The sequence below is a fragment of the Cebus imitator genome, unplaced genomic scaffold (genome assembly GCF_001604975.1).
Source record: "Cebus imitator isolate Cc_AM_T3 unplaced genomic scaffold, Cebus_imitator-1.0 Scaffold191, whole genome shotgun sequence".
Taxonomy (NCBI): Eukaryota; Metazoa; Chordata; class Mammalia; order Primates; family Cebidae; genus Cebus; species Cebus imitator.
In genome coordinates, this window is record NW_016107506.1 from 2,701,637 (window position 1) to 2,714,359 (window position 12,723).

Here is a 12,723-nt window from a genome sequence, read left to right on the forward strand (position 1 = left end):
GACTTTTAGGATTCTGAATGTCAAAATTAGTTTAGTACTCCATGGAGAAAATTTAATGAGTTGTTAAAAAATTATTCTCCATCCTGTGCTGGAGAGAATCAATGCAGCTTGGGCTGGAGGCCCAGTCCTTTTAAGATTACTGGATATAATTAATGATTTATTAGAATGAATGTATTCTCTTGGGAGAAAATATGATTGTCTGCTATTTATTAGCTGAAGACAATTAAAAAATTTATTCTTCCTTGGATGTAATACCTATAAAGTGCCACTGGAGTGAATCTAAAAGTGAGAAAAAGCATGCAGCAGTTAGCATTTTCACTGCTCCATTCTATCTGCAATGGTGCCTAGCCATTGGCAAATGCTCAACGTATGACCACTATAAAGAACCATGAGGATATCCATCTCATAGTCTCGTAGTTGCCAAATACAAAAAAAGCCACAAGATGAAATTTGTTGCTGAGCTACTTGATGTCATTAATGTACATGGATCAGGGATTAAATTATTAATTTTCTATTTTTTTTAACAGAAAGAAGCTAGAAAATATTATCAACCCTTTGAGAACACGACATAACGAACTTTGTATTTTACTACTTCCTTGAATAGGTAAGACCCTACTCTCTCTACTCTGAAAAAATTACCCACAATTGTGAAAAATAACTCTTTGCTAACCTTTAATTTTTAAAATCTTTAAATAAGTAACAATTCATTTTAGCAATGGAGAAATAACTTACAAATAGTTATTTCTAATGTTTTAATAGTTAATAGCTAATAAGTTTAGTATTATTAAAACAGCACTTCACAGTTTTGAGTTGACTTAATAGTAAGAGAATGGCAAGCTCTTTCTCTGAATCAGGATTGAACTCAGCCTGTCTCTCTCCTGCTGTGGTTAACAATGCCAATGGTATTTCCTCAGCACCTATCACATCCAGGCATGGTCCTACATGACTTAATTTGCATAAATCAATTCATTTATTTCTTAAACAGCTCTATGACGTAGATATGGGGATCATCCCCATTTTATAGATTACAGGCATGAGGCAGAGAGAGAGGAGGTGGATGCAGGGATTCACCTCAGTTGGAATACATGGCTCTGGAAGCAGGCACTGGAAAGAGCACCAGCCTTAGCTGTTATTAGGAAAGTGGTTTCATATTGTGGCAGAAATGTCTACCAGTCAGACTCTCCTACCTTTTGAGCAGTTTTTATCCAAATTAATGGAATAAAAATAATATAGTGCATTTACTGAACGAGCAGTAAATGCATAGCAGGTAACCTTACATTTTATGTTTGCATTTGTTACTTACAAAATTTTTGCATGAGTAAGTAAAAGAATACATACACATTAGCTCAGTTACAAGCAGAAACAATATTATTCTTTATTTTACATCTTTAAACCCAAATTCCTATGATAAAAGCATAATACAATTATGGAAAGATTATAAATGAATGATTTCTTATTCTAGGAAATATATTTTAATTTAGTTTTTTTTATTAGAAGTACTGAATATGCTATCTTAAATTGGCCACAGCAGGATTCACTTTCTTGCTGTTATTATTTATTTTGTTTTTAAGCAAGAAAATTTATAAGATGTTCAAAGCAAAATATAAAAAAATTATAGGCCGGGTGCAGTGGCTCATGCCTATAATCCCAGCATTTTGGGAGGCCGAGGCAGGCGTATCACGAGGTCAGGAGTTTGAGACCAGCCTGGCCAACGTAGTGAAACTTCGTCTCTACTAAAAGTACAAACACTTGGCCAGATGTGGTGGTGGGTGCCTGTAATCCCAGCTACTCGGGAGGCTAAGTCAGGAGAATTGCTTGAATTCTCCTGACTTAGCAGAGGTTGCAGTGAGCTGAGATCATACCATTGCACTCCAGCCTAGGTGACAGTGTGAGACTCTGTCTCAAAAAAAAAAAAAAAAGATAGCAAACCCTAAGTATCCATCACACAGATTAAACAAATGCTAACATTCAGCTCTATTAAAATCTTATCTAAAGAAATAAACCATCACAGATGTCATCAAAGCCCTTCCTGCTTCCTTTTTAGTTTCTTCCATTCTTCCAGAGAAGTCAAAACCCTAAAGATAACATAACCTTCCTATGTGTGTTCTAACAGTGCTATGACATGTGTAAGAAACAAGTGTCAAACAATTATTAACCTTTTAAAAGTTTACTTAAAGGGCATCACACTGTTGATATTCTTTTGCAGCTCGTCTTCACCCAACATTATATGTAGAGACTCTTTCATATAGAGAGATGAAGATCTGGTTGACACCTTCTGTTATAAAGTTGACTCATTTTAATGTTTTAATCTTCTGGTGCTTAGTATTATTAATTATTATTTCTAAATAACTTTCAGCATTTTAAAGGTTTAATGTTAAAATGGTTTAAGCATGACTTGCAAACCGTATTTTGGATTTATGTATAAGGAATTGAAAGTTTTTAATATATAATATCATACTAATCCTGCTTATGTTTTATGTTTTTCAACTAGAAAAACATTTTTTTTTAATTTGGCTTGTAAAGATCTTACTAATCTAATGAGATTCATGATTTTCACTTTTTTGCTATAATAGTTAGAATCTGTTTTATCTCCTTATACATGAAATACTTACTATTCCTAAATATAGTATAAATTACTACTTTTGGAATTTAAGATACTTAAAAGTCAAATACCTTTGTTTTGTCCATGAAGATAACTTAAAAGTCAAATACCATTGTTTGTCCCATGAAGATAACTTAAAAGTAAAATACCTTTGTTTGGCCCAGGAGTTGCTCATATTCTCCTAGAAAATAATCAAAGATATTAAAACAGAAGATTTTTTTTTTCAAATTTTATTCTAACACTATAGCTAATTTTAGAATTTGTTTAAGGTAAAAGAAATGTCAGTATATTGTAGTGAAATAGTTAGACATAGACTCTTTCCCAACTTTTATTTTCTGAGGGAAATAAATTATTTTGTCAGAGTTGGGGAAGAAAGAGGAAGAGAAAACTAACCTTTCTGGGCAAATATGAGTAAATATGAGATTTTATGTAAATATCTTAGGTCAAAAATGCATTACCATTTTGCACAGGAGGAAAATAAGGCCCAAATACCTCAGGTAACTTATTCAAGATTGTATAATGATTACAGAGTCTGGATTCAAACTCATCTCTTTCAGGCCCTGAAGCTATTCTGCCTACCAGAAAATAAATTGGAAAAACCTAATCTGTTTGTCACATAAATAGAAATTTTATTTATGCCACTAATATTTATTGGAATCCTTTTATATGAGTAGAAGGTCAATGTTAGGAAAGCAAGGAAGACACAATACTTAAAATGAGAAAACAGGCTATTGAAAACCATGAAGATTCATTTAGTGATGCCACTAAATGTGACCATTTAACTGGACATTTTTATTTTGTTGTGACATCATTACACTATTTACCAGATGATTATCTTTGAAATTACCTAGCCATGCCAATTCAATTAAACTGCACAGGATAATGGGAATGCAAATGTTTTGAAAATGACAAAATCTTTGCAATCATTTGCTAATATTACTAATTCTCATATTCCGTGAATTTAGAGTTGAATACTTCTATCCTAACATATGTCCTTCTAAATGTGGTTGAAGTTTGAGTCTTACTAACTTATACAGAATTCACATATTTTTCTGCCAGGCATGGTGGCTCATGCCTGTAATACCAGAACTTTGGGAGGCTGAGGTAGGTGGATCATGAGGTCAGGAATTCAAGACCAGCCTGACCAACATGGTGAAATCCCATCTCTACTAAAAATATAAAAATTAAGCGGGTGTGGCGGCACGTGCCTATAATCCCAGCTACTCAGGAGGCTGAGGCAGGAGAATTGCTTGAACCCCAGAGGTGGAGGTTGCAATGAGCTGAGAACACACCACTGGACACAAGTCTGGGTGACAGAGTAAGACTCCATCTCAAAAAAAAAAAAAAAGAATTCACATATTTTTCACACCAAAACTCCCTTAAATATTAGAGAGCAGTGGTTAGCAACTCTGAAAAGTTTGTTTCCAGCATGCGCCACCTGTTAAAGGCATAATTTAATCTCTTTAAGCTTCATAGTAGGTAAGTACAGTACCAAGCTCATGCCTGTTCAGGATCTTATGTCTTATCATCTCTATCTATATCATTCACATCCACTGTCTCTCATTTTTACTACGATCATAACCCCCTGTGCCCAGTCTTGTTTTCCTGTAGTCTGTTGTTCACATGGAGTCAGAATGATCTTTTAAAAACACCTTAATTGATATGACTCTCCTATTCAGAATCCACCAATGGCTGCCTGTAATATAGCCCATATTCCTACAATGGCCAATAAGATGCTACATATACTGGCATCTTCTACCTTCCTGACATCATCTCAACATGATCTCCTCTCATGGAGAGCAGAGACTGTGATGTTCAGAGCTGTATCACTAGCCCCTAGAACTACCACCTATCTTGGTGGATGGGCCCTCACTTGCTAAAGGGATGACTAGCTATGCAAGAGTTACCATGGAACAATACAGGTAGATGCTGTGCACACAGAATACACTTAATGCACAACAGTAATAATCGTTGCCCTTTTAAGGATTCCTTTGGTTTGTTTCAACAGAGGCCATCACATCTGCAATGCTAAAGCACTTTCATGTTTTTGACGCATGATTTTATAGCATTGTAAGAAACTTTATTTTGCTGATTTATAATTTCAAGCCATAATGTATAATATCAGAAGAAGGAAAAATGCACATAGGCAAATCAGGAACAAATTAGCTGGATGAGAAAGCCAGGTGAAGAGCAGAAAATATTTATTATTCCTTGCAGTCTTTTAACTAAATAATACTACTAAGATTTACCACATTCAACATAGGTTAGACTTGACTTTATCTTCAGAATAGATTTCTATCTTTTCATCACTCATATATGAGCAAAGTTTATCCTTTAAGACAATTTTCTGTAAAATAGGCTGGGTTTTTTTTTTTTGTTCGTTTGTTTTATTTTTTACAATATTCCTAGGAGAAGCACTTGATGAGTGTTTATATTTTTGAGAATATTTGGCAAGGGAAAGACAAACAGTAGCACCACAATACCCCAACATTTAAGGAAATGAGAAAGAAAGCCTGGTATTTTCACCATCCTCTCTGAAAATAAGTACTTTGACTTGCACTGATTACTACTTTATCAGCATTCAGCTCCGCTCCGTGGCACTCTGTGCAAATAATTTTAAAGACAGATTAAGCATTCTAAAAATAAATTCTGTTGGTAAATTCGGGTATCAGATGCTCCCATTATAAAAGCCTATTCAATTCTGTACTATCAGCTGGCAGTCATATCCAGACCTCAAGCTACTCTGGCTCTTATTGAGCAAGAACCTATTCCAAGGATGAGGTTTTGAAGAGGGATCTCTCATAGTTAACTAGAGACAGAAAGAGGGAGAATTGCCCACATACTCTGGCAGGAGTTAAAATAACAATAACAGCCCTCCTACTTACAGGCTGAGTCATCAGCATATTCTACTGATTTCTCAGTAATTCTGGGCAGATTGTTTGGGCTGGAATCTGTAGGCAGAGGTAGGCACCACCTGCTTCAAAAGGCTGTAGTTGTTATTAGAAGGGTGCTGTTATTAAGTCTAGTCTTTTAACAGTTCGACCAATTGGAGATAGCAAAAGAAAAAAGAATGGTGCTGATGAGCACTTTTTCCAATGCTTAGCCTTTTTAAAAATGGTGGTCCAGGCATGGGTATTGTGAAAATAGTTCTTTTACTGGCTATAAGTCACTTTGATTAAGCAGAATAGGGAAGATTATTATATGGTTCCTGATCGACCTCATAATCCAAGGGCTCCGAAACAGATCTTGTGAAGGTCTAGAATCAGAAACCAAACAAGAGCCAGGAACCAAAGCCACCATTTTCCCAGTCTCTCTTGGGCTCCTCAGCCCGACTTCTCTGTAGCTCCCTTTAATTCAGGTGACTATAGATAACTCTTTACATAGAGACTAGAGACTAGATTTCCCTCCTGTGTGCCTTCTCATAAATGCCAGCTTCAAACAGTGTATCAATTTTTAATGACCTGAGCTGCTTAGTTAATAAGCTGTGGTCAATGGAATAGACAGGTGGTACCTATATAGATGCCAGGATCCTATACCTATGGGTGGAAAGAAGAAAGAATAATCAGTGAAACAGAGTCTTGATGGTAAGACACCCTCACAAGCTATTAAAAAATTTCATGGTACAATTTATTTATACCCTAAGTCTTCCCTTCCACAAAATTCCCCATCACTGAATTTCATTGGTATATAAAGAGTCAAAGAGTAGGATGTTAAGGGATTAGAAGAGCAGGGAGTATAGCCAGTCTCCAAGGAAAAGACAAAGGGATAAGGACTTTTGTCTCTGGTTTTTGTATAATTGATACTTTGGGGAATGTTCACTACATACTATTTTTTCCTTCTTATTCAAGTACTTACATGTATTTTATGGTTGTGAACTCATGAAAACTCAGTTACTATACTGATCAAGAGTCTTTTCCCTATTGATTGGTGCTCTGAAACTGAGGATATCTATAAGCCCTTGAAAGTCTTGTTTAAGCTCTCCTTGCCCCTTGGGCTAGAAAGTAGCATTTTTCAAGATTGAAGGGAGCTGCAAGAAAAGAAAAGAGAATAGGTGGAATAGAAAAGAGAATAGAGCAAAATGACTGTCATAGACAAATCTGAAGACAGAACAGTCAGCTTAAGGAAGAATTTCAGGTGCAAAGTTAGCATTCAGCCTTTAGCTTGCCACATTTTCTTGTAAGAATAAAACTGTTTATAAGATGCATTCATCTGTCTGTACTGTCCCTGTGATGCAATATGAAAAATGTGAACTTAGCAAGAGGCGTGCAGGTACGTGGATATCTGTGCATTTACACGCACACCATAAACCAACATTTCAGTATGTATAGTTTCAAAGACCACCATGGATAGAGTGTGATATGAAGAACTTTGCAAGCAGACAACTGTCCTGTGGACCTAGCTGTTCCTGAGGAGGTGAATGGCTGGTTTCCCAGAAGTGGTATGTTTGATCAGTTCCCCCTTTTCCCCTCAGGCTTCTACTATAGGCAAAAAAAAAAAAAAAAGTAGTAAATAAGGAAACATTTTCCCAATGGTCATAATCTAAACTCAGCATAATAATTGCTTAATTCTCACAGAAATATGTAAAAAAAATATGAACTTCTTTTCAAGCCAGTCTTGTTTTTACAAGAGAGAAAAGAGTGTGTGATGAAGCAAAGATCTATTTACTCCTTAAAATATTTTAACCCTACCTTGTTCAAGTCTCTGTTCTACAAAGCATGGGAAAAATCCAAATAAGGAATTGTGTAGATGCATGAAACTGCAATATGTGTTAAAAGAAACCCTAAGTCCATTTTAATTGGATTATGTAAGGTAGGAGACTGAGTTGAGTCAGAAGGAGTAAATTGAAATAGGAGAGTGGAGACGATATGAAACCTAACCTTGGGGTGTGTACTTTATTCATTAGCTAGGAGGATTCAGTAGGCAACACGGTTTCTGAGCAGAGGAATGATGTGATCAAATTTGGAAGTTTGATTATACTGGCAAAGATATGTAGAATGAATTAGACAGTAGATTCTGAAGCAAAATGAAATTGGAGGTTTACATCACTAATATGTGTTTACACCTTCAACGTGGTATTGGACAAGAAAATGAGTGGAAAAGAAGTCTGTAGCTAAGGAAAATGATCAGGACTGGAATTATGGATTAGGTACTCCTCTACATATCCAGTATCTGAAGTATTTTGAGTGAAGGGCCATAAAGAAGAAAATAATGCCAGAAAAGAACAAAGAACATTAGGGAACATTCACATTGGTGGGGAGAAGTGGAGAAACAGAGAAAAATTAGAAGGATATTTAGAAGGAATCATGCCTAACATGAACCAAGGTTGTTATTCCAGAAAATGACATTTAAGTCAAGAGAAGAGAAACAAACAACAAAACGTATCATACTTCATGCTTAATAGGTTATCAGTGACTATTAAGAGACAGGAAAACAGTAACCTCAAAGTCTCTATCTTCAACTCCATCCCTCAGACTTTCTACCATGCCCTGGCCATGCCCATCCATCATCAGGCATCACAAACTCACATGTTCCTCTGTACTCTTCCTGGCATCCAAAGTTTTAATGTATATCCATTGCTATCCCTCAAGATGTCCAAGTAGAAATTCAAGAATCTATTGTTTAATCCTCTTGCTGTAATTCCTAAATTCGTCCAGGCACCAAGCTCTGAAGTATCTCAGAAAGCTGAGCCATCCCCTTCCTCACTCTTACTCCCTCAGCCCAGTGCATCTACCTGAACCTTTCAGTGGCCTTTGTTTCCCTGTTCTGAATCCTTTATAAACTGACTCTCCTCCATGCTGTCACTGTGTAATTTTTAGTATGTATCAGAAATTTCTTTTTTCCTGCTTCAAATTTTCCTACAGTCTAAAGGTCCAAACATATTAAACACCATTTAGAACAGGGGTCAAAGCAACTGTTTCTGGACAATCTTCAGTCTTTCTTTTCTACTCAATTGCCTTTTCTTCATTCTAACCTCAGCAGGTGACCTGTTGCTTCCTCGATTTAATTATTTCTTTTTGTATGTCACAACCATCACCCTTGTTATTTCTGTTACTCCTGTCTAAGTACCCACGTTCCCCTTGTCTGCCTTACAAGCCTATGTCTATTCAATTCAAATGCCATTCCTTCTATGAAGCTTTTTTTTCTAGTTCTAAAAAAGTAGTGTTAATTGTGCCTTTAGGCAATGAGGGGCATCTGTAGCCTTTTAAATGTATCTATACTATAGAAAAATCATCTTGGCATGTCGTTATTCCGATCCACTTGGTAACGCCTCAAAGGCAACAGTTTCATCACGTCCATAATTGTGCTTCCAAAACCATGTTATTAGATTTTAAACAAAACAATATTTAGTAAATTGTTGTTAATAGTTGTTACTAAGTTATGAGTAAAAGAGTGAGTAGTTGATAAATGGATTAAAGAGGTGAACAGAAATGAGCTGTAGCCTTGAGATGGCAGATTTACAAAATAGATTTTATGGTGATGGTTACTGTTTATTATCCTTTCCTGTGTGGGGCAGAAAGGGGGTTTGTTTTGGGTAGGAAAAAAAAGTCTATGTTTGTAGTCAGAAAGTAAGAAAAGGAAGAAGAATGAGCCAGCATTGTGAGACCATGAGGGGATATTTGACAAAGTTTTGGAGGAGGCAGGAAAAAGATTTGTTAAAGAGCAAATAGATTAACAAAATGAGGGCCACCCATTCCTCTAAAAAAGGTGACAACAATGAGGACAAATGAAGAGGCCCTGGAGAGACAAGACAAGACGTAGACCCTGTGCAGGGCTTCTGTCTTTTACCATCTCAGGAAAGGGAGGGCTTCTGCTTTGCTTTTGGCAAACATCAAGCTGTCCTAAGATTCCCTGAATGTGATTGCACATTCTGTCCCCACGCTGACCAGAAAGCAGATGTTACAAAAGGACCAACCCAGAAGCTGGGCCATCTTTGCTCCAGCTACACCAGAGAAGGGCATGAAGAGAGAAATTTAGGAAGAGCTGCAGGAAATTCTCTTTCCTCAAGTTTGCTCTCTCACTTCTCCCACTCCACCTCCCACAGGGTGTTCTAGTTGCTGTCAAGATTTGCTGTGCAGGCAATAAATTGGGGACAGTGACTTCAATGTTACATTTAATCCTGTTTCTTCTATTAGTCTCATCTATTTTTTGGAAAATCTCATTATACTTTTCTTCAAAGTATCTTAGCTAGGATTCGCTCATTGCTGTAACAAACAGATCTAGGAATGTGTTATAATTTTTTTTCTTGCTCACCCAACAGTCCAGGTTGGGTGTTCCAATTGAAACATTGTTTGTTCTCTTTGTAGTTAGCCAGGGTCCAGTTTCCTTCCACGTGTGGCTTTGCTTTGTTATTTTCTGCATCCAGTGAGTAGAAGGAAAAAGACCAACAAGTAGCATGCAGCAGTTGCACATGAGGTGATCTTTGAAGTGTACATAGCACTTCTTTTGTTCACCTGCCATTGGTTTGAACTCAGTAATTTAAATACACTTAATTGCAAGGGAAGCTAAGAATTGTACAGTAGCTATATGCTCAAAAAATAAAAGGGAAAAAGATTTTGGTAAATGGTTAGCAGTCTCTGTTATACCAAGGGCAAATCTGTCTACAAATTAATATATTTGAATACTTGGATCAAATAGCTCAAGCTGTGGCAAAAAATAGATGTCAGTTATACCATAGAGATAAGAGTATGGATCATAACTTCAATATCATGTTAAAATGGTAAATGTATTAGATAACACCAGTGTTTTGAAGTTAATTCTCACAATAATAGAGAAAGCAAGCATTTTTCCTGGGCAACATAGTGAGACCTCATCTCATCTCATTAAAAATAAAAATTAGCTAGAAATGGTTGCACCTGCCTGTAGTCCCAGCTACTCGGGAAGCTGAGGTGGGAGGATTGCTTGAGCCCAGAAGTTGGAAGAAGCTTGAGAGAGCTATGATCATGCCCCTACATTCCAGCCTGGGTGACAAAGTAAGACCTCTGACTCTACAAGAAAAAGAAAAAATAATAAATTAGATATTTTACATAACTCTCATTATAGAAATAATCATTGTTTCCAAAATGATAATGGCTTCAAAAGCATAATGTCTATTGCCATTCTTGGTTTCTTCAGTAACTTCTTATTAAAGAAATCAATTGATTAGTAAATGTAAAAAGCCTTATTATGGAACAAAATAAATATTTGTACTTTAATGAGTTTCTAAAATTTATTATAAAAAGACAAATTGGCGTGGCCAATTAAAAACTCATTTTTGTACTGAAGAAGGATATATTCTCTTTTAAGGAAAAATAAAGAGTAAAAGTTTAATAGAAAAAAAAACCCTGAGTTGACACTTTTGCAAAAATGTTGAAAAAAATTGTGATGTTTTCATGAACTTACCAATAACCATATATAGTCCTGACATGATATTTTATGTTTGCTCCATCCATACTATTTGTTTGGACATTTATAAACATTACTGTTTACGTGGAGGGTAGCAGTACACCTGATTTATATGAAAGGAATGTAGTGTGTTGCAGTGTTGCATGAAACCTGTTCTGTTGGATAAATATTCTACAAAATCAATTTATCTGCTAAATAATTCTGTAATGGAGTTTTTGTTTCCTGTGAATGCAGAATGCTTGGGTGTTTGCAAAAATACTGCATGGCAGTTAAGTGTATAACTGCTGGTTTTTCCCTGAAAGTTAAAACTCCTTTTCTCTTTGAGAGTAGGTGGCCATTTGATAGAATTCTTATGTTATCAGAGAGCATTTCAAAGGGAAGAAAACTGGCCTTTCCTACAAGCATGTAAGCAAAGACAATTCAATGTTTTCATCTATGTGAGATTAAGTAGCCAACAAAACCCCAGCGTGGCTGAACTCAGAGGCTGATTCCTTCTGAGTGTCTCTGTGAAATCTTTCTTCCTAAGAAGTGTGATGATTTACTTAAACCTGGTAATTTCTTGAGATTTTTACTCTTTTTCTATTCTCACCCACCTTCTGCACTTTCCTAATGAATGTCAAGGACTCCAGTTGTACCATGTGCTCAGTAATTACTACAAAAGGCAGTTTGATTCTGAGACAGTTGTAGTCTCTGTCAGAGAAATTTAGAATTCACTAAAGCAAATACTTCAGTGAGGGAGTGCCAAAGCTTGAGTCATTTACAACCATTGTGAACAGAGCTCTAGGAAAGACCCAGTAGTAATCAATCCTGAATAAAGAGCAAAGGGCCAACACAATAAAAAAAGACCTTTTTCTAACACAGACAGACGGCTGTGGCACTAGAAAGTTCTTCCTACTGGGAAGCAGTGTGTAAGCCTTCTTGTTTTGAGCTTGTGTGTTCCTTTTTGGCATGTGTTTACAATTGGAGTGAGTCCTGTTTTTGGAGTGTGAGAATGCAAGAGAGAACTTTATTTTAAAAGCAAGGGGAATTGAAAATTATAGTATAAGATAATGTTATATATATACACAAATGTATACACACACACACCTATATATACACACAGATAATGTTATATATATACAAATATATATACACACAGAATTGAAAATATAGCAGCATAATACATTGCATATACACACTGATATATAATATCTATACACATATATCTATGCATTATTTAATTATACATTGTAAGATTTGACTGTAACATGAGGACAGGGAAATTCTTCATTGAAGTACTGTAGGGAAGTAACATAACCAATGTATATTTTTACTGTAATTTTCTCATGGTAAGAGCTGAGTAACTATATTACATAGTTTGAAATATTTGTACATGGAAAACACACAGAAAAACCTAACTTTATTTTCTTCATTATAGTTTAAGTAATGACAAGCCTATTCTGCAACTGTTGTTTCTAGCATCCAGAGTCTACCATGTTTAAGGGCCTACAAAGACTTCCCAGCTTGTATAGGATCCTGTAGAGCTTTGTCAGGTGAATTTTTGGAACTATACATTAAAAATCTAAAAATCACAGAATTCCAAACAAAAGCTGAGAACCTACCTGTATAGTGTTCTCTGCAAGCAAGTGTACTGCTGCTATATTCTGCTTTTCTCAGCTCATCTGGAATCCCAGAAAGAAAAGGAGCAGTTCTGGTTGGGCATGGTGGCCCATGCCTGTAATCCCAGAATTTTGGGAGAC

General features: G+C 36.0%; 1 protein-coding gene across 27 annotated transcripts in view; it reads left to right on the top strand.

The window, feature by feature from the left end:
• The window catches only part of MAP2 (microtubule associated protein 2), a 303,522-nt gene that overhangs the window by 196,669 nt on the left and 94,130 nt on the right, over window positions 1-12,723 (top strand). For all 27 annotated transcript variants that reach the window (XM_037745066.1, XM_037745079.1, XM_037745071.1 and 24 more), the window contains one exon: window positions 528-604. The gene's annotated coding sequence lies outside the window, so the exon portion shown is untranslated. The remainder of the gene's footprint in view (window positions 1-527; window positions 605-12,723) is intronic.